At 52.5% G+C, this 25977-nt stretch overlaps 2 long non-coding RNA genes across 5 annotated transcripts in view; both read left to right on the forward strand.

Moving 5' to 3' along the window:
• The window catches only part of LOC109503303, a 58522-nt gene extending 39467 nt beyond the window's left edge, over positions 1 to 19055 (forward strand). For all 3 annotated transcript variants that reach the window (XR_006584787.1, XR_006584786.1, XR_002162205.3), the window contains one exon: positions 18608 to 19055. This is a non-coding gene — a long non-coding RNA (uncharacterized LOC109503303). The remainder of the gene's footprint in view (positions 1 to 18607) is intronic.
• A 163-nt stretch (positions 19056 to 19218) lies between these two features.
• Positions 19219 to 24296, forward strand: LOC111556345. 2 transcript variants are annotated; one of them, XR_002735783.2, is made up of 3 exons: positions 19219 to 19642; positions 20598 to 22427; positions 23222 to 24296. It is a non-coding gene; the product is annotated as an uncharacterized LOC111556345 (long non-coding RNA). The 2 variants fall into 2 exon arrangements; XR_006584788.1 differs by having other exon boundaries at positions 21294 to 22427.
• The last annotated feature ends 1681 nt before the right edge of the window (positions 24297 to 25977 follow it).

The raw sequence follows: 25977 nt of genomic DNA on the forward strand, positions 1-25977 counted from the left end.
TCATGACCTGAGCCGAAGTTGGACACTCAGCGGACTGAGCCACCCAGGTGCCCCCAAACGGACAGGTTCTAACCAACCGGGCTGTGACTTTCTTGGCGCAAAGATTGTGTTTGCTCCTGTTTGCCGCTTCGCACAAAGGACAGTAAGTAGGCTGTGACTCATGAGCTGGCAGGTAAAAGAAAGTTCCTGAGCACCCAAGGCTTCTGCCTGCTCGGCCCCTGCAGGGAGGCCCCAGGCACCGTCTTTCCTCACCTCCCCGCCGTGGCTTGTGTTCAGTACTTCCCCGCAGAACCGCCGGCCCCAAACCTCCCCTTGGCACCCAGGCCCGTTTAGTGGGATGAAAAGGCCAGGGATTCAAACGGCCAGCTTTGCCCCCCTAGAAGGGGGGGTGCCCCTTCCACCTTCCCTCAGCCCGAGCTCCCTGGCAGGTCTCAGGAGGACTGTCCTTCCTACAGGAAGCTTTCGCGCAGGGTTTAATGAAGACAAGCCTCTTGTGCAAGTTTCCGTGCAGAAGCAGTCCAGCCTCGCAGAACGGGGGGCACAGCGCAGGCCCTGCTCTGAGATCCCTGTGTCCACAGAGACCAGTCAAACTGAGCTGAATCGCCCTGCAGAGCCACAAGCTAGGGACGACTTCAGGCTGCGGCTCTGCCCGCGGTGCTCCGTGTCCCCTGAGCCCCTAGCAGCAGCCAAGTGGCCCGAGGGGCAGATCTGAAGGACATTAAGGGGGGCTGACTCTTTCCTTTTGGAGCGTGGCAGGTGGACGGGAGCCCTTCCACACGGCCCGTCCCGGGGTTGGGGGGGGGACGTGTCAGATTTGGCCCCTGACGTCTGGTTGCTGTTTTGTTTAGGGCAAGGATGTGAAAGGGTCAGGGTGGTATTTACAGGGGAGTGTGAACCTGATACCCTTTGGCTGAAGGGCAAGAAGAGAGAGCAGCTGCCCTCCAGCAGAAGCCACACCTCCCGGCTGGCGGGGGAGGATTTCGCAGGCAGTTGCTATGTCTTTGATGTCGGCCGCCCCCTCCTCTCTTCCTGACGGCCGGACAGCCGGACGGCCGGACGGCCGGACAGCCGGGGTGGCTTAGAGGGAGGTGCGGGCACGCATCCATTTCCAGGAAAACAGCGGCCGGCAAAAGTCACTCCATGGAATCTGAACGGGGACCGGGGGGGATCCTGACCCCCTTCAGAGGGACGCTTGCTCGGAGACCTGCGATTTGGTCCGATGCCTCATCTCCAGACTTTGGTGGACGTTTCAAGCCTCTCTAGGTGAATTCCAGCCACGGGGCAACGCAAGCCAGAGTCCCACCCTGGGTCATGCTTATTAAGTCGCCATAAGCAAGAGTAGAGCGACTGGGGATTGCGTTTCTGTGAGGAGAGAGTGGAAAAGGCGATGGCCCAGATGCATTTGAAGAGTTAAGGAAACTGATTTAAAACAGGGACTAGGAGAGGTGCCTGGGGGGTGGTGCTCAGTTGCTCGGGCACCCAACTTCGGCTCAGGTCATGATCTCACGGTTCGTGTGTTTGAGTCCCGCGTCGGGTTCTGTGCTGACAGCTCAGAGCCGAGAGCCTTCTTAAGATTCTGTGTCTCCCTCTCTCTCTGCCCCTCCCCCACGTGTGCTCTGTCTCTGTCTCTCTCTCAAAAATAGATAAAACATTAAAAAATATATTACAGAAATAGAAAAAAAAACAGGGACTAGAAAAGTCTTTGAAAATACCTTAATTTTTTAAAAACGAAAAACGTCTTTAAAATAGCACTTCTTATTATAGGAGATTCTTATTGTATTCTTATTCTTAATCTTATTATATACTTATTATGGGACATTAGGTGTTTATGGCAGAAAATCTAGAAGTGACAGAAAAGTTTCAGGGCAGAGCTAAAAATCATCCCAGCAGAAACTGGCGACTAAACCTTTGCCCAACTTTATGGCGTGGTTTTCACACATCAACACCCAGACACCCAGACAGACACTTACACCTTCACACGCGATTGCGACCATCCTTCATTTTCATTTAAAATTCCATCACCTGGATGGCTCCGTCCGTTGAGCGTCTGACTCTTGATCTCAGCTCAGGTCATGATCCCAGGGTCACGGGTTCGAGCTCGTGTCAGGTTCTGCACTGAACGTGGGGCCTGCTTAGGATTCTCTCTCTCTCTCTCTTTCTCTGCCCTCCCCAGCTCTTGCGTGTGCACGATCTCTCTAAAATAAAATAATAATAATAAAACCCCAACACCAGCATTCTTACCTGTGCCTTTGAAAACAGGATTTTTTTTTTTTAATTTTAAATTCTACTTAGTTAACATACAATGTAGTATTGGTTTCAGGAGTAGAGCCCAGTGATTCGTCACTTAGATACGACACCCAGTGCTCATCCCAACAGGTGCCCTCCTCGATGCCCATCCCCCATTTAGCCCATCCCCCACCCTCCTCCCATCCAGCAACCCTCAAGTTGTTCTCTGTATTTAAGAGTCTCTTATGGTTTGCCTCCCTCTCTGTTTTTGTCTTATTTTTCCTTCTCTTTATCTATGTTCATCTGTTTTGGAAAATAGGAATTTTTAACAGCTATCTACCATTCTTTAGGAAGCTAAGCCGTTTATTTAATTAACTCCTTACAGATAATTTACACAGTTTGATTTAATGAAAATGTGCCAGTGTGTCTTTTGGAATGGACTAAGAAGTGTGCTGGCCTGTGCCTCTGTGTTCCCCACCTCTAAAGTGGGCAACACGGTCTTAGTTCCGGTGACTGGTGTGGCCTTTAATTAATATTTAGGAAAGGCCCTGCAATTCACGGGTGAAGCATTGCCACTTAAGTCAAAGGTTTTGTGTAATCGTCCATAATTATTATAATTTGCTCATTATGGGCAATTAGCGCGTTGTAGGACAACAGAGAGGAATTAATTCGGAAGGCAATCTGCCGCTGTGTCTTGCGTGAGCTGACGACGGAGGTTCAGGGGCCCGTGATTTTCTTCTCGACTGGAGAGACAGGATCAGGCAGAAGACGTCTGTACTAATGGGCCGTGGCAATTGCTGATGTGCGGGGCGCACTGAGGGCAGACTGCCACGCGGGCAGGAGGTGTGGGGAGCCTTTCATCCGTGCAAAGTGCCAGCTCTCCACTTCTCTTTACTTTCCTGATTTTAATCTCCTCCAGTATACAGATAGTTCACCAGGATTTTCATCTCAAGCCGTTCAGAGGCCAAAGGATGGCTCGTGTAGAGTTTCCACAAATTTCCTAATGGCCCCGGAGCTGTGTCACAGTCTTTGGACCCTGCAGAAGTTCTCAGACATCTTTACCCCACAAAGTGGGAGGGAGACGTAGAATGGAGCATGTGGTGACCAGTGAAGTGCGTGTACATTTGCCACAGTTTGTAGAAATGTTTAAAATTCATCTGCAGAGGGATTATGACCATATGTTTCCGACTGTCAAATCAGGACACGCGGTCTGACCGAGGACCCGCTTTCCTGATCTATGAGTACAATTATGCACAAAAGACAAGAAGATAGAATGTTTGCAGTGGACACTCACCTGGAAAATCCGGGCCATCTGGTCACCTTGCACATGGGGGCAATCTCTGTAGTCCTTTGTGGAAATTCTCAGTGCCTTAGCCAGCTTTCTGGAATGTTCTGTCTCCTGCACATTGCCTGATGGCAGTTTCAGAACTACCAAAGGACCTTCGGAGCAGTAACGATCATTTGACATGCTTCATCCCTAACACTGTTTTCCCTTTGGGTCTAGCTTCAGTGGCTTTACCTTAGGGGTGTGTGTATGTGTGTGTATGTGCATGCACGAGAGAGAGAGAGAGAGAGAGACAGACAGAGACAGAGACACAGAGAGAGACTGAGAGAGACACAGTAGGGTAGTGGGAGGGGCTGTTTAGACCACTCTTGAGTCAACCTCTAGTTCTGAGCTGTCTGGGGGACAGATTTAAACATGAGGTGATTGGGGTGATCATACCGTTGACTGATCCAGATTTAGGCTGAGACCCACTACTACAGAAGATAAACAAGGATATACCCCACATAGACAGTTTCTATGGGCATTCGGTAATGGCTCATTCCAAGGCTAGGGTGACACCTTAGATTTATTGTCAGAGTTTGAAAAAGAAATTGGGATGGTTTCATGCCCTACAGAAGACGAGGAAGGAGGTGGATGGAGGGCCCAGCAATCCTTTTCCAACTGAGATAAGATAATAGACCTATTGTCCCCACAGTACAGGTTTCACTGGTTCTGAGCCACCCAAAGTGCTTCTGCAGAACTGGAGCTGAATGAGTTTAGCGTGGTCCTCCTCAGATCCTGAAATACTGAATTCTTTTTTTTGTCTCATGTTTAGGCTTTGTGAATACGAGCCAGCACGTCTGCATTTATCAAAATAGCTCAAACTGAGATGTTGCGTGCCCTGTGGTTCCTTTATCTCTTGAAACAGGGGGCTAATAGAACACGCGAATCTCATAGGAGTTTACTCTCCTCATTTGCTAGATCAGACGTCTCCAAAGTGGGTGCACCTAGACATTATAAGGTAACCTGCTGGAGGAGTTCGGGAAGAGAATTTTAGAACATCAATCTCCTCATAGATTCTTTTGAGTATGTTTTATCACATACACAATACAACGTACATGGGCTTTATTGGAGGTAAGCACAATGATTCTGTTACTGATAGAATGTCATAGATCAGGGGTCTGCACACTTCAAAACCAACAAATCAAAACCAACCTACCCCTGCTTTTGTATGACCCACAAGCTGATGAAGTTTTTTTAACGGGAAAAATGGGGGAAAAAAACCCAGAGAACGCTATTTTGTGACACGTGAAAATTATATGAAATTTAAATCCATAAATAAAGTTTTGTTGGAACATATTTATGCCCATTCACTTACGTATTATCTGTGGCTGCTTTTGCACACCCCAGCGTCAGAGCTGAGTGGCTTCGAGGAGAACGAACGGCCCACAAAGCCGAAACGACTTGCTATCTGGTCCTTAAGTAAAATAGTTTGCCGGCCCTCGCCCTCAGAACATTGGCTTCAGTTCCCGGGATAATATTTTTATAGGGACTTACCTTTGTGGAAAGAGAGTGTTTTGGAGTTGAATAACTTTAATTCCTTAAATAACTGTCAACATTTGTTTTGGAGGACCTCTCAGGGAATTTCGCCTGAGTCAGGTGGGAGGTAGAGGAAGGGGCAGGGAAAAGCTGAGAAAGCTTTTCAAGAACGTGGTGAAGTCAGATTTGGAGAAGTCAAGAAGCTACACAGATTGTTGACTTGATGGCATAGCAACGTGTTCAAGGGCAAGCCATCCTCGTCCCCTTCAACTTGTCATTATCTTTGTTTGGATGTTGACGCTGGAGTCACCCAGTAGTTAGGGAGTCCTCACCCTCATCACGTTAGTAATCACGCTGCATATGCTATACTTACCCAACTGCCCCTTGGAGCCCACAGCCCTTCGTGTGTGTTTATTTCTCCCCATAACATTCCTGGGGGGCGTTTCCATTGGATGAGATTTCTTGTGATCAGGTCACTTCCCTTTGGGCACACGAAAGAAAAACAGAAAAACCCTCATCAATATGAAAGCACCTTTCAGCAAAGCCCAGGTGGTTGTTTGCAGGCCTTTTTCACGTCAAGGGACGATGGCGAATGATCGGGTCTGGTTGCTGTACCGCACCTGATCCCAAAATGAAACTTTGCTTGTTTGATCAGCTGCTCTTTCTACCACAGGGCAAAAAGTTCATCTTAACAGGATCGATCGATCTATCTATCATCTATCTATCTATCTATCTATCTATCTATCTATCTATCTATCATCTATCTATCTATCTATCTATCTATCTATCTATCTATCTGTGGATGCCTGGAAAAGAGCTCTAAGGAACCCAGGACAGAGAGTGCAAATGGGTTTAGAAAACTGGTTAGTCTACAAAAATGGGATCCAGGCATCCGGAGAGAGACCAAAGGCCCTGGGGAAGGAAGCAGCTATTGGGGAGGAAAATTTTTTTCTCTACCCTTCAAGATTCTTCTGGCTGATCTAAGAATCGCATTGACGTGAGATAGATTAACAAGAGAAAATCAAATTTAATCACATACATATGGGGAACCCACATAAGCCTGAGGGATTCCAAAGACAGTCAAGCAAAATGAGGTACATGTGTCATTTTGGACTGAGGAGAAGGGGTGGAGAGCTGGATCTTCAAAGGGAAGGAAGGCAAACCACAGGAAGAATGGAAGGAGTGAATGTTTGGTAAATGAATCTTTGCCGGACCACCCAGAAACAACGGGACCTAGAGAGGACTTTGATCGAACAAGCCTTGCTCTGTCTACCATACCTAGTTCACATCACACGACAGCTGTCTATGGCGATGGCTCCCTTCCTAGAACAGGCCCTCTATCTAAATTCTTTTAGGAGGTTGGGGCGGGGCGGGGGGGAGGCAAAAAAGGAAAACTTCGTGAGTCTTCTATTCCTTAAAAGTAATCAGCCTAAAGTAATCCGCATGCCAAAGAGACACATTTTGGGGTGACAGATTTTCTTCTGATACCCAGCTTACTCCAAATGCTGGAAGGAAACGAAAGTGGCAGCTAGATTCTGAGTCTGACCCTCCCTTCAGAGAGTGCGTTGAAAGCCTCCGACTACCGTGTGAGAAAGGAAACGGCTCTGACTGGGCAACCCTAACTCAGAAAGGATGGAAAGTTTTATCCCAGGAGGAGGAATGTACGTGGTGACATTCACGGACCTCTACGAGCTCAGAAACCTCGTGTAACTCTGAGGAAATTTTGCCTGCTAATATTACAGAGTGACTTAAGCGCAAGGACGTACAAACTGAACTTTCCAGAAAAGCAAAAACCACAACAGTGGGCAGCGTGCTCACTTCTCCTTTGTCTGCATGTGGGTTTCTGCTCGCGAGGTTTCCGTTGAAGCCGGCGCTGCCCTTCTACCGGGATCCAAGAGACACACGTCTCTGGATGTTTAGTAATGAAGTCGGAAGTTTTGGTTTTCTTACAAAACCGTCGTGGTGACCTGGTGGGGTGACACGTGGGCCAGATACGGCTGTGCCTTGGAGCGGGGCGTCTCGGGATGCTTATGTGATTGTGTACAGCAGATGCATGGAATTGAGAGCCCCAGCTCCCAGCTGCGGAGGCAGAGCATGACATCGTGACCCTTTGACAAGGTAGCAAAAGGGACTGAATATTTCTCCTTTTGCTAAAGTATTTAAAAGTATGAAACGAGGGCGGCTGGGTGGCTCATGCAGTTAATGTGCTCTCCAGAGGCTGGATCCGTCCTGGAAGTGAGGGGATAAGGGCTCGGAACGAGGAGAGGACTGGGCGGTGGGGTGCCGCACAGGAGGCCACGCAGGGGTGAGGGTGCTCATACAACGTGGGCCTTGAACTTAGCAGGGCGGTCCTGGCTTCGGGGCCGTGGACGGGGACAAAGGTCAGCGCCTGGTGGGGCGCCGGGAGTAAGCAGCTTGCATGTGCTGGCTTCCCATCCTAGCGTCGGCTTCGTGCCCCCCGAGCTGCTGGGTCTGGATACTCAAAAAGGGTATTTTAATTTGGGGGGGGGCGTGTGGGTTACCCCCTCAGCTTGGAAGGTGGCAATCCAGGCTGTGCTATTTCATTGGCATCGTTAAAGTGCTCTCACGGCGACAGCACTTGAATACTCCCAGCGTGTTATTATTCGTGCAGATTAAGTCCAGGTGATTCAACAGTCTCTGCCTTTCACCCCAAACACACGATGGAAGTGAATCTGTTCTCCTCGGCGGGCCAGTGGGCTTCACAGGGGACAGACCAGGCACCCGGCACTGTGCTGTCAGACGTCGGACATCCCTCCAGCTCTGCCTGCCGCCCTGGGTGAGGCTTCTGGTCTAGGGGCCGGCATTTTCAATGGAGTCATCTGGCCTGGCCAGGTGGGGCTGAGCAAGGAGTGGAGGTGCGGGAGGACGGGGCGGGGGGAGACCTGTGTTCCGAGAGCTCAAACCTGCCCAAGCGAGTGGCGGTCCCGAGCAAAAAGTGTTTTCTGATCTCCGGATGCCAACGAGCAAGTACATAGGAGGTGGGGGCGGGGCAGAACGGGGGACAGAGGCCAAGGTCAGATCTGCTTCTTCGTGTCCACACCTCTCCTCAGGCTCTTCCCCTGCCAGGAGCGAGGTGTTTTTCACACTCACCACCCAGGTGACAACATTTTGCTCAGAGCCCGTCCACACCTCCCCCACACCTTGGCCTCCAGGACGTCTACTGCCCAGACCAGGGGCTCCCAGAATCTTTGGAAAATGAAGGTCCCATGTGATGGCAACACATCTTAAAGATCCATAGGATTTTGGCATTTGTCGATTAAGCAAAGATTGTCAAAGAGGTGTTAGAAATTCCTAACTCTTTTAAGGAATTTGGGTTTTGTCAATCCTAAAAGCACCTACGTATTATTGAAGGACAGCCGCGCGTGTTCAACTTTTAGCTAATACTTGATCGGCATCGGGATCCGTAACCCCCTTGTCACAACCGTGTGGCTCACCAAGGACGTGGATTACGGAAGCTTCCCGGTGAGCACCCTATGCTCGTAAATTGGACATTGGGTATGTACAGGTTTTGTCTTCCCGGGGAGCTGGTAAGGTCTGCCGGGGCACAGGGATGCTGCATGGTGGCAGGTGCCCTGTCGAGGAAGCGTGGGAAACGGAGGCATACTGTTAGGATGACACGGGAGCAGGGGCGTCTGGGTGACCCAGTTGGTGGAGCGTCTGACTTCAGCTCAGGTCTCGATCTCGTGGCTCGTGGGTTCCAGCCCTGCATTGGGCTCTGTGCTGACAGCTCGGAGCCTGGAACCTGCTTTGGATTCCGTGTCTCCCTCTCTCTCTGCCCCTCCCCTGCTCGCACTCACTCACTCTCTCTCTCAAAAATAAATAAACATTAAAAAAAAATAATAAAAAATAAAAAAAGATGACACAGCAGCAGAGCCAGAAGGGCCAGGTTCTGGAGGCCAGGTGTTCTGGGAAAAACACGTCTGTGATGAAAACCTACGTTGTGGTCACACGAGGAGAAACAGTGATTCAAGAGGCGGACGTGGGGCAAAAATAAGGCCATCCAAAGGTATATTTCATCGAGGAAAAAAAGGCAGCGCCCCGAAAATGGTTAGGGCTCAAAATCTGGTTCCGGAACACAGGGATAGAGGTAAGAACTAATTGTGGCAGAACATTCCAGAACAAGAAAAGCGGAGACTCGCCTTGGTAAGCAGAGACTGGAGAGGCATGGGGGCAGATGGCACCCGAAAATAAAAGTGACAGTGACAGAGGAAGGAAGAAAAACAAAAAAGAAGAAGAGAAAAGACTGGAGAGGGTGTTTTTATCAGGACAGTTCCACATCCAGGCCTGACAGAAGCCAGAAACAGGTTCGAACGACTTGACGTAAAAAATCCTCTTTGATGTCATGTGTCAGGAAGAGTAATGACTTCCTTAGAAAAGGCTGAACGATTACAACCAGAGTTATTTGGCTTAAAATACCCCTTTCCAAAGGGGAGAATTATTTGGTTCATTATGAATCGGAATGAAATAATTCTTTTGTTCACATGAGGTCGGCTCTTCAGTTCTTGTATCTTGGGAACCGTGAAAGCTTCGGAAATTTAGTGGCACGCAAAGGGCCCGCCGGCCTCAGAGCCCCCTCCACCGCCATCCAGGGCTCTGGCGTTTTCAAAGTGCAAAGCACACAGTAGAGCGGGGGAGACACCCGCCAGGAAACCGCGGACCTCGGGTTTGTCCTGGCTTTGCCTGAGGACCCTGCGCCTTGCCCCCCGTTCCCCACAACCCCCACCAGACTCGATAGCCTCTGAAATCGTTTGCCATTTGTGCATCTATTCTGTTCTAGAATGCATCTCTGAACGATGCTGACAGCTCGTGGGTGTGGGGATCGGGCATTGTGGGCCCAGCCCCATCTGTGTCCCAGTCAGCCGTGTGACCTTGGGCAAATTGCTTAACCTCTCTGGGCCTCATTTTTCTCATCTGTGAAATGAAGTTAATAATCTTTTTTTTTTACTCTCATAGATTGTTGGGAGGGCTCAGTGCTCAGTGAATGATGCAGTCCTCGGAAGGGTGAGTCCAGGGAGGACGAGCACCAGGACTTCCTCCCAAGCTCCTTCCGTGGCGTTATACGATTGGTCCAAAGGGACCCGTTCCAAAGTGAAATAGGTAGCGGGGAAACCGTGTGCAGAAATGTCACGGGTTCAATCACAGGAGGCAGGAAGTCCAGCTTCTGGCATAACGATTTGCTAGCGTCAGAATCCCCCGGAGGGATTGTCGAAACACGGATTTGGGTTTCTGATTCCGAGGTCTGGGTGAAGTTCAAGGGCTTACATTTCCAGCAAGCTCTCGGGTGCTGCTGGTGCTCCTGATCAGAGAAGCATCTGGAGAACCACTGGATCATAGACCTACGCTAACACTGGTTTTTCCCCTCCAGACACGAGTAATGCTTAGACCCCACTTAAAGGGAGAAGAAAAAAATCATGGATCCTCTTTCATTTGTGAAACACTGAGTTAGTCTTTTTCTGTGAGGCTATCTTTTAAAAAAAAATTTTTTTTAATGTTTATTTAGTTTTGAGAGGGGGAGAGAGAGAGTGTGTGAGTAGGGAGGGGCAGAGAGAGGGAGACACAGAGTCCGAAGCAGGCTTCAGGCTTCGAGCTGTCAGCACAGAGCCGGATGCAGGGCTTGAACCCACGAACCGTGTGATCATGACCTGAGCCGAAGTTGGACGCTTCACCAGCTGAGCCACCCAGGTGCCCCTTGGTTCAGGTTAAAAAATTTCTTTTCGGGGCACCTGGGTGGCTCAGTTGGTTGGATGCCCGACTTCAGCTCAGATCATGAGCTCACGGTTCACAAGTTCTATCCCCACATTGGGCACGCTGCTGTCGACACAGGGCCCGCTTTGGATTCTCTGTCCATCCCCCCTCTCTACCCTCCCCCTCTTGTGATCTCTCTCTCTCCTAGAGATAAATAAACCTCTAGGGAAAAAAAGGGAAATGTTTCCAGCCCAAAGTGAATTGTGAGTCTCTCTCTCAGACGGGATCAGTGTTCTTTATTTTCATCAGGTGTCATCTGGGTGATGGGTAGAATGATTCCCTAAAACCTGGGGGCTGGCTGGGGAGGAAACAGAGCAAGAGGCCCGTGACGCCTCTCCAGGGGGCTGGGGAGAGAATCACCGTGTTAGAATAAACCGAGTGCAGAAGCGGGAGCAGCCTGCACGCTTTAAGCAGGTCTTCGGGTCCAAACCTTGGAGCGTTTCAAGCGGCTGCCTTCCCCCTTCTGCTGGACTCTCCTTAATGAAGGGCCCCTGCAGTGGGGGGCTGCCGTCTGCCGCGCACCCTTTCCTTTCTGACCCGATGTGCGCATCTCAGCTGCCATCTGATCTATTCTGACAGGCAATGAGACTAGCGTCCTTTCCGCCCCCGGCTCTCTCTGTATGACTGGTGCAAAAACTCCGGCCAAGGACCGACTGACTTGCCCAGGGTCATAAAGCCCAGAAGCCCCAGCCAGGACTTCCGACCACGACTGCAGGCCTTTCCCATGTGGAGAATCTTGTAACCTGGGGGGCAATCTCCTTGGACACCCAGAGCCGGAGAACGAGGTGGTTGGCATTCTGTACGAGGCACGGTCACTGAGGAATGAGGGCCACACGGGCGTGTGACAGACACGTGTCTTTTCCAGCTTGCAGGGACTCAGGGAACAATGCCGTGATGCCTAAACACGGACTTAGTCGAACTTGGTGTTCCTACATCCCACCTCCACCATCCCCCAAGCCATCCCCTTCGGAAATTTTAGAGTGCGGTGTTACACTCGAATACGTGGAAAAGGCTCTTAAGTCACCCACAGACGACACACACCAAGTATTCTTTAACTGTGGAAGGAGATGGGGCGTTGCCAAAGTGGAAGGTTCTCAGCTATTTGCCTCGGTATCCTGGGAAGAATGAAATGTTTGCCCCGGAAGAAATGGCCGAGGGAGGGGGCCCCAAGCCCCCTTCTCTAGCCTTCCTGATGACGGAAGACTTGTCTCAGCCAGGTGCCGGGATGCTGTTTTGGTGCCTGTCCGGATGGTCTCCAGCTGCTTGCTTTGGGGAGAGGCATGGCCGAGCCAATGCGTACGGGGCCCTGAGATGCTGGTGTAGCAGGTTGAATCGTGTCCCCCCATTCATTTCCACCCAGAACCTCACATCGAGACCTTATTTGGGGTCACCTTTAACAGGGTCTTTGCAGATACAGTTGGTGAAGTCAGGATGAGGTCATGCTGATTAGGGTGGGCCCTACGTCGAATGACTGGTGTCTCAGAAGAATAAGAGAGGTTGCATGGACACACAGGGAAGAAGGCAGGTGAGGACAGAGGCAGACACAGGCAAGGAACGCAAGGATGGCCGGCCACCGCCAGAAGCTGTCAGCACTGGGAGGGGCTGGCAGGGTCCTTCCTGGAGGCTTGGGAAGGGATCAAGGGCTGTGCTATCCTGATTCTGGCCTCCCGGCCTCCCTGCTGGTGGTGCTTTGTTACAGCAGCCCTAGAAAGGAATCCAGGGGGAAGGCCGTTTTCCAGGGGCATGTGTCTGAGAGTGAGAGCGGAGAAGGAACCACGTTCCGATAAGGTGCGGAAGCGGCCAGTCCCTGCGTGCTCCCCTTATCTCCCTGATCGCTGGTTTCCTCTCTGGCTGGGCCTCCGCGGAGCAGGCAGGGACTCAAGAGGAGGCTCCAAGCTGGATATAAATCTCACGTTGTGGTGTTTCCGTTCCTCTGTGCGCACAGGAGATAAGGGAGAGGGAGGAAGTGGGAGCCTGGCTTCAGCGCAGAGGAAAGTGACCGAAATGGGGCCCCGAGAAATGGGGCCCAGCACCTTGGGTCTCCTCTGCGGACACCTGTGCTGTCACCGCTGTGTCTCTCATCACGTCCCCTCAAGCAGATGCGCTCCGAGCCGCTGTTTGCTCAGCTGAGAGATGGGCTCATGACACGAATGTGCACCCAAGCCAAACCTGCAGGGGACACGCGAGTCCAGGCAGGCGAGAACGCTGTCACATCTGCCGAGCACCCTCACATGGGGGCTATCGGTGTCTTCTAAGTGACCCCGTGGTTTCCTTGCCAACAGATGTTGCTGTCTGCAAATTCCCAGGGCCAAGTGCCGAGCTAGGCAGTGCCGGAAGGGTCCTCTTCTCCGGAGGGGGTGGTTCTCAGGCTGGGAGAACGTGTGCCCGAGGCAGGAGGGATTCCCACCCATGCACCCCTGCATCACGCCGTCACACCCCATGCTGCCGTGACGTGAATAGGGAGACAAATGCGGGTGACCCACCCCAACTGCACAAGTCATGATGACCTTTCACCGCTGCTTCTAACAAGGCTTTGAGGGCTCTTTGGAGCTTTTAGGCAATGACTCTGTGCCTGATAAGATATTATCTCCTGACAAGAAGCTTCTGAGTGATGCAGCAGAGTGAGAGAACATTTTCACCATATTAGCCCCTTAGAACATCCGAGAAACCAAAGACCAACGTCCAGCTGGAAATTCGGATTCCGCTCGCCAGACTCGGACGGCGTGCGGAAGTCTTCCTCTGGGGATTCTCCTTCTCAGGCGTTGGATACTTACTGACCCCAAGATTGACTCCCGAAGGAAGGGACCTTCTACGTTGGGTTGCAAAGAAAGGAAGTCACTTGGGGCGCCTGGGGGGCTCAGTCGGTTGAGCGTCCGACTTCGGCTCAGGTCACGATCTCACAGTCCTTGAGTTGGAGCCCCACGTCGGGCTCTGTGCCGTCGGCTCGGAGCCTGGAGCCTGCTTCCGATTCTGTGTCTCCTTCTCTCTCTGCCCCTTCCCTGCTCTGACGGGCTCTGTCTCTCTCTCCGAAATAAACAAACATTAAAAAAAAAAATTTTTTTTTAAAGAGACAAAGTTTAAAAAAGAAAGAAAGGAAGTCACTCAAGGTCACAGAGCTACTCAAAATCTGAGATAATAGAATGTAAATAAAAGAACTACACTTACTGAGCGCGTACTGTGAGATGCAGCTACGTGTGAGGATCCAATGACTCCTCACCACGTCCTGCGATGGAGGTGCTCTCCCCATTTTACAGAGGAGGAAACTGAGGCAGAGAGAGGAAACCTCACCGAGGGCCAGGCAGTGAGGCAGCCCCAGCTCCGAACACGATACCTTCCTGTCTCGGGACCCGGAGCAGGGCTGCCCGGCTGTGTGGCAGAGGGACGTGGAAGGAACGCAGGGGGCTGCTGTTAACGGTCTGGCGGCTGACCCGCTGAATGACCCCGGCTAAAACACTTGCCCCCTGACCCTGGGTGACTTGCCGACCTCCCAAGACTCAGTGTTTCTTCTGTAAAGTGGGTGCTGATCCCTCTGGGGCTCATCTCCTGCTGTGAAGACTGTGCTGTGTGGAGCGCCCGCCAGATTATTCCCAAGGTCCTTTCATCCCCCGCTACAGACTGGAAATGTCACCTCTGTGTCCTCGCTGCCCGGTCCATAGTAACTCTGCCACCCGTGTTGGTTCAGAGGAAGGTTGTCTTGAACAACATTTCAGCGATTCCTTTTTTTTTTTTTTAATTTTTAAAAATGTTTATTTATTTTTGAGAGAGAGAGAGACAGACAGGCAGAGCATGAGTGTGGGAGGGGCAGAAAGAGAGAGAGGGAGACACGGAATCCGAAGCAGGCTCCAGGCTCTGAGCTGTCAGCACGGAGCCCCGTGTGGGGCTTGAACTCGTGAACCGTGAGATGGTGACCTGAGTCGAAGTTGGAAGCTTACCCGACTGAGCCCAGAGGCCCCTCAGCGATTCTTTAAGGAAACCACCCGTAGATCTTATCACCTTGCCTTAATCAGCAGGCGAGTTTTTCTCTGGATTTATTGTTTTAGTGTTTCTCCGATTTCGGTCAGCTGTGAGGACCATTAGGGTCTCGGTGTCATCATACATCTAGCCTGGCTGGTCTGGGCTGGGCCACCAGATGCTGTGACCGTTCCCAGCTCAGCAGGGAACTCCTGTGTCCTGACCACTGGGTTGGGATCAGGGGTTCCCCAGTGGAGTCTCCTTCCTGGGGACACCTCCTGCCCTTCCCCCCCCCCCAGCCTCCTCTCCAGCATCCAGGCACCCAGCACCTGCCTTGACCTTCCCCATCGCTCTGACCACAGACTCTGTCTTCTGATGCCCTGCAGCTACTCAGCTACTCAGCCCTGCTGGTGAGTGGGGTCAGCAGGAGGTGAAGGCCCTTGAACATGACTCAGCAGCCCCAGGCTCCCCTGGGAGCAAGCAGCCTGGGTTTCAGGTCGTTATCAAATGAGGTAATTACAGGCCAGGGAAGCAATTCCTTGTGGTCTGGTTTGGGCCCGTCTCTTCTCAGAAGGCCTCTTCCTGGTTGAGAGATTTTGGCAACCCCGAGGGCACCCTTCTCCTTTCCTTTTTGCATCCCAGTCCATTTTTCTGGGCCTAGGAATGAACGTTGGCCCCCACCAGTGTCTATTCTGTGTCATTGAAAAATTACCAACGGACAGGTGGAGTAGCACCAGTATATACGAAGCACACTGTGTGATGGAACCTTTTGGGTCCATGAGCTATCGAAGCGAATCAGACGTCGTCTGTCTACCAAGACCTTTGGTAGAGTGGGGATATGTGTGCACACATATATACACAATAAAATACTGCATCTGTTCTGTTGCTGCCGTAACAGTAGACCCTGGCTTCCGTGGCTTCAAACAGGACAAATGTATTCTCTACCATTCTGGAAATCCCAAGTCCAAACAGGTCTCACTGACTTAAAATCTGGTGTCAGCTGCGTGCATTCCTTTCTAGAGAAGCTGCTTTCTTGTGTTTTCCAGCTTGTCGGACTGGTGATGTTGAATGTCTTTTCATGTGCTTGTTGGCCATCTGTGTATCTTCTTTGGAGAAATGTCTGTTCAAATCCTTTGTCCATTTTTGAAACTGGACTCTAATTTTAGCTGTAGCTGGAAGGCCGGCTGGCTGGGCTATACGATCTCAATGTCCTTTAAAATATTTTCTTTTAAAATCTCCTTTGAGGAAAAACAACGTGTTCCTGTAACTGGCTGGACAACGTATGCTTCGAAGAAAATGGTTCTGTATTGTGTGTAAACGGACATCCACCGTATTTCTTCTGTCTCCACGGGGAGGTGGGGCCCCTACCTATTGCTGGTTCATTGCCTCTCAGGGACACCCAAGAGACTGGGGTCTGCTTATGCCAATCTCCTTGTTGGAAATGGAACATAAAGGAAGATTATGTCAGGCCTGGAAAGCAAGCAGCTAACGCCAGGGTGGTGGTTATCAGCACGGCATGGCCGAGGCACAGGAGGGAGGCGGGAGGCTTTGTCATGGACCTAACTCTTGGCTTTGAGAACCATTTGTAAGAAAGTCTTCAGTCTGTTGGTTCCAACTCTTACTTCCTGAGGAGCTGCCATATTGTTTTCTACAGTGGCCGCATCACCTTATATTCCCACCAGCAATGCACGAAAATTCCAATTTCTCCACATTCTGGCCAATACTTGTGATTTTTCTCTTTGGTTTGGCTTTTTAACAATAGCCATCCTGATGGGTGTAAAGTGGTATTGCATTGTGTTTTTGATTTGTGTGTTCCTAGTGATTGTCGATGTTGAATATCTTTTCATGTGCTTGTTCGCCATCAATATATCTTCTTTGGAGAAATGTCTGTTCAAGTCCTTTGTCTGTTTTTGAGACACGTGAGGGCCATTTCTTGTCAGGAAGATTTTGGAAAAATTCTGTGGTTATTTAAAGGGATTAAAACATATTTTAAAAGTGCACATTATGAGGATGCCTGGGTGGCTCAGTTGGTTAAGGGCCCAACTCTTGATTTTGGCTCAGGTCATGATCTCACAGTCATGAGATCGAGCCCCATGTTGGGTTCTATGCTGGGTGTGGAACCTGCTTGAGATTTTCTCTCTCTCTCTCTCTGTCTTTCTACACCACCCTGCCCCACCCCTCCCCTGCTCACACATGGCTCTCTCTCTCTCTCTCAAAAAAAGGTGCACATTAAGGTATGAGACCCTGCTAGTAGGCGAGGCTGTACATGTGTGAGGGCAGGAACCACATGAGAACTCTGTTCTTTCTACTCCATTTTGCTCTAAAAAATAAAGTCTGTTAAAAATGAGGGGCCATTTAAAAAGGAGATCTCCCACCACTTCAGCACCCAAATAACAAGAATATGGAGAACGCATCGTAAATCAAGGGTAATATAAAACATATCTTTGGCGAGGTAGCGTGGACAGACAGGGCCTCATCTTCAAAGCTAGACTAGCATTATTGTTCAGCTTTCAGTGGGAGATAGCCATCTCTGCTAACCGAATCAACTCTGCAGTTCAGGCCCCACATGACAGTTTGTTCGTTGGCTCGTGTATGTTTGTACGCACGCACACACGCCCTCCTGCCTGTGTTGCATGCAGAACTGGGAGCCCTGAGCGCTTCAAGTCAGCCTGTACCCATTCACTGACTGTGGACTGCGGCATAGCTAAGGTGTTTGGTGTCATTTCTTGCAATGAAATTCACTCCCGGGCGCCCCAGGGGGCTCAGTCGGTTGAGCGTCCGACTTCGGCTCAGGTCATGATCTCACGGTCCGTGAGTTCGAGCCCCGCGTCGGGCTCTGCGCTGACAGTGAGGACCCCGCTTGGGATTCTCTCTCTCCCTCTCTCTGTTCCTCCCCTACTTGTGCCCGCTCTCTCAAAATAAATAAATAAACCTAAAAAATGGATTAAAACCTATTTTAAAAGTGCACATCATGCGGATGCCTGGGTGGCTCAGTTGGCCAAGCGTCCCACTTCTGATTCTGAGACGTTCGCTCCTCTTCGCCTTAATGAAAAGAGCTTCTCTGGGCGTGCTGAGCGTCCCGTCTCCCGCCACCCCGCCAACGACCACCACTGCTCGGTCCCTGGGCCTCTCTGTATTCATGGCCGCCTGTCCAGTTCGTACCCTCTGTACCTCTGGCTGCAGATCACAGCTGCCTTCCTGACGCTCTCTTGGCTTCTGGGACACCACTGTTTCTTGATCTCCTTCTTATTTCTCTGGTCATTTCTCAGGGAGGCCTGCCCTGGCCCCTGTATTGGTTAGATGACCTGCTGAAATGGGGTCCCTTAGTAAAGGGACCATTTTCCAAGCTGTGGGCAGTGTTTGGATGGGGCAGCGCCCCAGGACCAGCAGTAGGGGGGAATCTCTCACCAACTCGGCCTGAGGGGTCAAAGGGAGGGGAAAGCTGCCATGGGCAGAACCTGGAGAGAGGAAGCATGCCCACAAAGGAACCCAGTAGGGAGAGGCGGGAGCAGACGCCACAACACTCAGTGTGATCTCCTGACGTCCCCCCTCCCCCACAGGCCCAGAGGAGGCCGGCAGGCAGGGGGCCACCTATGCATCTCACCCGCCGGTGTCCTGGGGCAAAGGGCAGAGTGGAAAATCGTGGAGAATGAATCTGCGGGGACAAACAGAAGGCATCCGGCCGCCTCCCTACCCGTTACGGGCTGGATCGTGTCCCTGCCAGATCCATGTGGTGAAGTCCTAACCCCCAGGACCTCAGAATGTGATCTTACGTGGACACAGGGTCTTTAAAGGGGTAACTAAGGTAAGACGAGATCACGAGGGTGGGCCCTAATTCAATCTGACTTGTGTCTTTATAAGGAGACGAGATTAAGACACAGAGGTACACAGACGGACGACCCTGCGAGGACCTGGGGAGCAGGCTGCCATCCACGAGCTAAGGAGAGGGGCCTTGGAAGAAACCAGCCCCATTCACACCTCGATCTTGGACGTCCAGCCTCCAGAACCATGAGACAAACGTCTGTTGTTTGAGCCACACCGTCTGGGTGCCTGTGATGGCAGCCGCACGCTAAGACAACACTTTCATCTGCCCCATTCCCAACGCTGTCTTCCCCTCCTTGCTTGGTTTTTCTCCTTAGTCTCTATTCCCACCTGGCAGATCCGATGTCTTATTTATCTGGTCCCTCGTCTGTCCCAAAGCGCCCTCCCTCCTGTGCCAACTCTGTAAGTGTGAGATTTTTGTCTATTTGGTTCACTGCTGAGGCCCCTGTGACCAGATCAGCACCGAATACATAGACTGTGCTCTGTGGTGGCAAGTGTTTTCTTTTTTTTTTTTTTCAAGTTTATTTATTTCTTTTTTTGGGGGGGGGGGAAAGGGAGCAAGTGGGGGGAGGGGCAGAGAGAGAGGGAGAGAGAGAAAATCCCAAGCAGGCTCCACACTGTCTGTGCAGAGCCCCACGTGGAGTCTGATGCGGGGCTCAAACTCACGAACGGTGAGATCATGACCTGAGCCAAAACCAAGAGTCGGGTGCTTAACTGCCTGAGCCACCCAGGTGCCCCGGCAAGTGTTTGTTGAATGAAAGGAGGTTCTCCAAATCCCTCCTTTTTAGTAATCGTTGCTGGTTTCTTCTCCTCTGCTCACCTCTTGACTGCACATGTCCCAGACCGTCCTGGGCGCCCTTGGCCTCTGCAGATCACGCCTCCTCCAGACGGCTTCTCACTGTGAGGGGTGACACTGAGGCCCGGCGGGGTCTGGATCCAGGGACTCCAGAGCCACGCGGCCCCTGCCTGTCCCTCGTGTGACATCGCATATGCTGACCTATCCAATCCTCTTTGCGCTGGCCTGGCCTTCTACTCAGCCGCGTGTGGGGATCTCTGAGCCAGAGTCGGGCTGAGGTGAGTGGGGAGTGAGGTGTTCTGGACGCTGACTCTGTGTCACTTCATCGCTGCCCGCTGAGCATGGGGCCATACCAAGGGAGGCTTGCGGGAGGCCTGAGAGGAATCGGAGTTGGTGACCTGAGGGTCTAACTGGTGGGGCTGAGTCAGACACAAGGGGTGACAGAGACAGAGAAAGAAAGACACACAGAGACAGAGACAGAGGGTGAGAGAGAGCACACGCGTGTGAATGAAGTTTAGAAGGTGTCCCTCCCTTTCACATAGTGGGACCCGTTCCTGTCTGCCACCAGGACACTGGCATTTGTGATCAACAAGTTCTGTGGGATGTTTTTCTGGAAGAAACGCGCGTTGGAGGTCCCTGTGTGCATGTACATGTATTTCCTCAGAAGCCTTTGGGAGATTTTTGCTCATCTGAGCTGCGACCCTCCAGGTGTCAGGACAGGGCCTGTGCTCATGATAACTGTTTTCCAAATGTCTACACTTCCTCACGGAGAAGGTGGGGACGGATCGAGGGGCAGGCAATGCGGAGGACGGACTTGGAGCCCATCTCCCCAGGAGGCACGGTTGCTGCCCCCACGGGAAGAGGGAAGGGTCTAGACTGGGGAGGACATCTTGAGCGGTTGAGCATGTTGGCTCACAGAGCTGAGGGCTGTGGTTTCATTGGCCGGGGTGCTTGGGTATGAGGGAGAAAGAGAGAGAGAGAGAGAGAGAGAGAGAGAGAGAATGCCTGAACTACAACAGGCAACTGGTAAAACAAAATAAAGAGGCTCCTAGCACATCCGTCCGGATCCAAGGCAGGCTGTGTGGCCGGCTCGCAGGGTTCCTCTGGGTGGTGGGAGCCCCGGGCCGTGTGCCCGGGATTTGGGGACGATGGAGGCCAATCACCCACGACCACGAGAAGGAATGTGTGCAAAGGCAAGTTGCCAGGTATCATTTGTCTTGTTCTATTTGTTAGAAACTGCAGGAAAGGGCGTTAGGAGAGGAAAACGTAGAGTGCAGCGCTCTTGAGAACTCAGGGTGTCAGCATGCAACGTCGGAAGCTTCTTCGGAGGACTCATTATCGTGCGAATTTGGAATACACCAGCCCCTGCCCCTGACTTCATTCATTCATTCATTCATTCATGCAATCATTGAATAAATATTTGTCAAGCACCTATGGCAGATTGAGTCCTGGGGTCAGTCACCATTCCCTTACTACACACACAGTGCCGTGCTAATTCTGCTGGAATGTTCAACGCATTTGTGGAATAACTTTATTCTAAAAAGACTTTTTTTTTTTCATCTCTTCTGTATCTTTGAAGAACTCCAAATCATCCTCAGTACTTAACTCCCACACTTTTACATGCCTTGATTTAAAAAAAAAAAAAATCCTTGAAGCCAACCTCTGTGTATTTATGTCAAGATATGTGCAGAATTTTCTGCTGCTGCCGTAACTATCCGGGAGATGCTATCGCGGTCACGAGCGTCTGTGACCCGAGCCCCCCGCCCCGATGGGGAGGCATGGATCGTGGGAAGCAGGAGCAGACCCGAGGGCTTGCGACTCCCGGGAAGACGCACATTCGAGAGCCGTTTGGCCAAGACCGTTTCCTCTGTTTTTTGGTCCATTTCCTCCCTTTGTTCAGAAAGCTTCGTGTTTTGTCGACTTCCCCAGGTCTGCTGGTTCCTGGAACGAATACACCCCCATGACTGGGCTCTTCCTTCGGTGCAGCCAAGGACGATGCTGTATTTTCTCTCCTCTCCAAAAAGGCACCTCTGTTTTCCAAATCCGGTGGACCAGACTGTGCTGTTTACTCGCCAGCTCGTCTTTTTTCCCCCGGGGCTGCAGGCTGGAGGCTTCCAGGAGCAGAGGCCAGAATGACTGCCTCTCTTTTACAAAGGTGCTGGGGTCTCGCCCTCTTCCATTCAGAGGCAGGGCCGGTGTCTGACGGCTGAGGTGACGAGTGTTGCTATCTGCCCCTCTCATTTTGGGGGAGTGGTGGGGGGGGATAGAAAGAGGCCCCAAAGAGGAGAGGACAGGGGCATCGGACCATGGATCGGATGAGCTCCCAGCTCTCTGTAGCTCTCCAAATAAGCACCGATGGTCCTGCCTCGGGCCCCCCTCCTTTGGTAGAGAGGTTTTCACCCATATCTCTAGGGGAAGAAGGCCATGGGTTGGGGTCATGGTATTTAAAAGCCACTGGCTGGTAGGCGCCCGAGGGCTTGGAACCAGCAGAAAATCCCCAGGGGCTGATCTCCCTGTCCACCCCGCCCCCCAGCCATTCCTTTCTCGGTGGATTGCCACGGCCCTGACCTTGCTGGACAGTGGTGCTACGTGCTCTGCTTTAGTAACCTCCCCATCCGAGCCCCATGTCCCCCCCACCTCCCCCCACCCCGAGCCCTGCAACGCAGCCATCGTGAGCCTCTTCCAGCTACTGGAACTGCTCTTGCTCACCTCTGGGCCATCACATGTTCTGTTCCCTCTGACAAAACACTCTCCCCTGCCCTGCTTGGCTGTGTCCTAATCCCCCAGCAGGTTTCGGCTTCCGTGGGATACTCCCAAGTATGGTCACCCTTGACCACCATAAATGGGTTAGAGGCCCGACCCCGTGCGCCCCTGTATCTCGGAATGCCCCAGGATGGCACAGGCAGGACCACATGGGGCAGCCTCTGGGCTCAGCCACCTCCTCACCTGGTATGTCCACTCTGCGAGGCCCAGGCCCGCGTGCTGTTTCTCTCTCCCCAGGGCCTACACGCCGGAGTCAGTTGATAACTATTGGATAAAAGAAGCCCATGCACACAGTGCCAGGTACGGAGCTGGGCACGGGGACACAGGGCGTAACAAGAGACCCAGGATTGGGGTCTCCTGGGGCTGGCTGAGGGAATCAGGGAGTTACCACACGGTCCCCACGGTGGTTTTACATGGGACTCTAGGGTTCTTTCGCTGTCCACAGGTGTGAGGTATGTTCCCACAGGAAGCACCCTGTCTTTGTGGGAAGGTGGGGTTTCCTGGCTCTCGGGTCCCGAGTCAGGGTCCGCTCGAAAGGCTGGGGTTACGGAGCACCTGGGGCCTGTCCTCTGGAAAGTAGATAGGGAAGAACGAGCACGTTGCAGATGACGGTGAACCCAAGGCGTTTTGTCACCTGGGTCTGCTCACGGGACTCCCGAGAGTTCCCCAGGGCAAGGGGCTCACTGGAGCTCCCCACTTTCAGGGACTGCCATCAACCCCACCCCTCCCTGTGATTTTGCTTTGCTTCCCATGCAATGATTGTTTCCAAAGAACACGCCAACCCACAGTCGCGCTTTTTGGTCTAAAAGCGAGAGCACTTCACGGCCCCTCCTGCAATGGCTTCGGCAGAATGTGATAAAGAGGCCTTTGTAGCCGGTAATTAAAGTGGAGGAACTCGCTGTATTTTATAGGCAAGTCCTCTGAGCTCTGTAACGTCCTGGGAGAAACCTCACAATCGATTCACGTTTATATGGGCCCATTAATCTGCCAGGCATGGCGTTGACTTTGGTCCATTCCAATGACCCTGCTGTCCAGGTAATAGTAAGCCTTTTCGGTCTCATGTTCTTTTTCCTCCCACTTCTACTTTTTCGTAGACGGAAGAGAAAACAAGGAGAGGAATGAAACGCTCTGCACGACCCCTGCGTCAGAGCTGGTTTGGGTTTGGGTGGGCGGCATTCCGGGCTCCCGGTTCCACGTTCTGGCCGGCCGACGCCTCCCTTCAAAGCACGCGCGCTCTGCAGTGGAGAAAGTCAAAGCCACGCCGGAGTCTCAGAATCTTTGACGAACTCTCAACAAGTCAAGCACGCACACGCACACACACGCGCGCACCCACACGTGCCCCCATTCCCCCCCGCTCGCAGACTCATGTTGGCCCACGCTCTCAGGCCGGCAGAGGGCTTTCTGTGTGGGGAGTCAGGGATGGGTGTGGAATTCTCTGTCGAGCACTATTTCAGGAGGTCGGGTGTTTTCTGGCCGCTCGGCCGCCGCGGTGGGGTCGCCTGGCAGCCAAGGGAAGGCTTGGACCGGTAGCCCCCTTCCCCAGAAGGGCCGTCTGGCCTACACAGAGCTGGGCTGTGTTGAGCAAGCCCGGCGCCTCCCGATTCCAGAGGGCGGTTCCCGCGCCAGCCTTTGTGTGGCTGTGTGGCCAGCAGCATGCTCTGTTTGCAGGGGCTCCGGGAGGTTTGTGGGCGTGTGGGCAGCGCTCTGTCCTGCCTGGAGCAGGTGTCCGGAGCCTCGATTGCGCTCCTCGATCGCAGCGCGTCTTTGACTTGCGGGGCTCTGGCCACAGGGATCTCTCCCGGGCGGATCAGGAAAGGGAAAGAAGCTGAGAAGAACCCCGAGCAGAAGCAGCCCCGGCCGGTGCAGCGAGATGCAGGGACTCCCTGCAAAATGCAAGGAGGGCAGGTGACCCGGTGATTGCTCTGGGCGCATTTCTGCTCCGCAGAGACGCTCCGCAGGAAGGACCGGCCTCCCCAGTCTGGACTGGACGAACTGCCCCCCTGAACGCTGCCTGACCCCTTGCTCCCTCTGAGCCACCGTGGGGGGATTTTGGGGGGCAGGAATGTGAAAAGGGGCATGTGATCCTGATGTAAAGGAGCAAATCACCCACAGGCTCTAATCTCATTTTCTTGGAGTTTTTGCTTTCGGGACAATATACCAGCCTGACACTAGCCCCGTGTTCGGACCTCAGTGACCACCACACCAGCACGCAGTTCTGTCAGGAGGGCTCAGCCACTCGGGTGTCTGTCCCCAGGCCTCATCTGGGAGGCTTGCAGGAGAGATGCTGAGGCAGGTTTCCCAGTGGAGGGCAAAACTGTTCCCCCACACTCATCACTGTATTCACTTTTTCTTTTTTTATTAAATTTTTTTAAATGTTTATTTTTGAGAGAAAGAGACAGACAGAGTGTGAGTGGGGGAGGGGCAGACAGAGGGAGACACAGAATCCGAAGCAGGCTCCAGGCTCGGAGCTGTCAGCACAGAGCCCCACACAGGGCTCGAACTCACGAACTGCGAGATCATGACCTGAGCCGAAGTCGGACGCCCAACCGACTGAGCCCAGGTGCCCTATTTACTTTACTTTCTTAACAGGGGGACCATTTATGCCAAGAAGGGAGTCATGGCTAGAGAAGGTGTCACGGGTCAGAGTAAGGGGCTCAGACAGGGTCCCCCCACCCGCACCCCTTCCCCGTTCTGCTGGGGATGGAGCCCCGGACGCTGTTTCCAGCTCTGCATGGCTCCAGGTGACCAACCAGAAGACGCTGTTTTCGCGTCTCCAAGGACATCCGTCCCACTGCTGGCAAGACAAAGTCCCTTACCTGGTGGACAGTGGGTATTGCCACCTACCTGTCTCACATTTTACTGACCTCTGAGTGTCCCCTCGGCCCCTACTTGCTGCCCCCTCCCCTGGGGCACAGCTCCGACTCCTAGACTGTACCTGTTGTCTGCCACGTGGTCTTGGGCGCCCACAATCTTCTTCGTGCTTTGAGACATTCCTGCAAGAAGTCAGAACCGATGCCTTGCTACCTGTGACCAGGGCGGGAAAGGGAGAGTCATCAGCTTCCAAGTTGCCGGGGGTGATGGGGGTAGACCAGATGGTCACTGCCATCCAGCAGGGAGCGGGGTGGCGCCTTCCCAGGATGGGGCGGTCATTGGTCGGTTTCCTGAGCTGAGAGTGACATCTCTGGAGCGGCGCATGGGTGTGGCCTACAGAAGGGACAGATGGACAGGAAAGTCAGGAATAGAGGCGAAACTACCCTGGAAATTAGCGATCAGATTTTAGGTCTGCGGTTTCAGAAAATTACATGCTTTGCCACAGTTAAAAAAGCCCTATTTTAAGGAGACATTTCTATTCTCATTTTATAGATGGAGCGTAAGTAGGGCCCCGGGGCGGCTCCGTCGGTTGAGCGTCTGACTCTTGATTTCGGCTCAGGTCATGATCCCAGTGTTGTGGGATCGAGCCCCGTGTCGGGCTCTGCGAGGAGCGCGGGGCCTGCCTGGGATTCTCTCTTTCTCTCCATCTGCCCCTCTCCTACTCACTCACGTGTGTGCCACCCCCCCTTTCAGATTAAAAAAACAAGCAAACGTGAGGTGGAAGCCACGCGTGCGAAGGATTAGAACGCTCCAAAGCCTGGCATGGTCACAAGCGGATCTCAAAGCCTCCCAAGTGCCCCCCGGGTGGGTTGATGCCTGGCTTCCAAATGCATCCACAGAGGTGGAGAGGGAGAGGGAGGCGGGGGTGAGAAGCCGAGTGGGTTCTCCACAGGCCAAGGGAGAGGCACACGTTTGCCAGCTACTGACTTCGGGGTCATGGGCCACCCCGAAGCCATCCCCAGCTGCATTCACCGTACAG

This window comes from Felis catus, chromosome C2 (genome assembly GCF_018350175.1).
Source record: "Felis catus isolate Fca126 chromosome C2, F.catus_Fca126_mat1.0, whole genome shotgun sequence".
NCBI classification, from domain to species: Eukaryota; Metazoa; Chordata; class Mammalia; order Carnivora; family Felidae; genus Felis; species Felis catus.